The sequence below is a fragment of the Otolemur garnettii genome, unplaced genomic scaffold (assembly GCF_000181295.1).
Source record: "Otolemur garnettii isolate 467f Iridium unplaced genomic scaffold, OtoGar3 scaffold00013, whole genome shotgun sequence".
NCBI classification, from domain to species: domain Eukaryota; kingdom Metazoa; phylum Chordata; class Mammalia; order Primates; family Galagidae; genus Otolemur; species Otolemur garnettii.
In genome coordinates, this window is record NW_003852408.1 from 551,968 (window position 1) to 552,900 (window position 933).

Genomic DNA, 933 nt, shown 5'->3' on the forward strand with positions numbered 1-933 from the left:
AGAGAGAGGATGTTAGGGAAGCTGGGGCTGGGGGACGGGGCAGCTGGGCTGTCATGAAGTTCTTTGGGAGAAAGATGGCGATGGGAATTTTAAAGAATCTTTCTGTGGATTGCACTGTACAATTTTCCTCTCATTCCAGCCCATCAGAAAAACTTTCAGTTACGACCAATGTTTCTCTTCAAGGCTGTGGGGGTTTTAAAACATGCCTGTAAGTTCTTTGACATTTCACCCATCAAAAGGTATAGTTCTCTCTGCCTTGGATGTGAGCCTGCTTCAGATTCAGAGCAGCAGAAGTGATTACACGTGACTTCAGAGATTAGGTCATACTAAGTCACTACAAAAAGAAATGTTTTTAAATTCGTCATGTGTGATGATGGTTCATGCCTGTAGTCCCAGCTACTCAGGAAGCTGAGACAAGAGGATCATTTGAACCTGAGAAGTTTAGGGGTAGAGTCGGGGTCCACTAAAAGGGCAGGAGGCTAGTCCAGGGATTGAGGAAAGGCTTTATTAGAAAAAAGCAGAGTGGAGTCTGACCACTAATAAAAGTCAGCTTTTATTAGTGTAGCTGGGATGTGGGAGGGGTATGAAGGTGAGAGAAGTTGTCTTTTTTCTGCAGAGTGAATGATGCTATGTCAGGGACTGATCTTAGAATTACTCCTCTCACAGAAGTGTTAACCTCTCACCGGGGCCTTATCTCTAGTGTCAGCAGGACCAGGCTAGGATTGCTTGTTCTGATGTTTCCCAGGAACGCTGGCCTTGAAGTACCAAAAGTGTGGGGAGGGGGTTGCTGTGATCATGCAGTTTGGTTTCTGACCTGCTTTCTCTCACTAACTGTCTCCTCAAAAGGCTGTGCTTTGGTCAGGGTCATGAAAATTCCTTCCCCACAGAGCCCAGGAGTTCCAGGTTGTAGTGAGCTATAGTCAAGCCATTGCA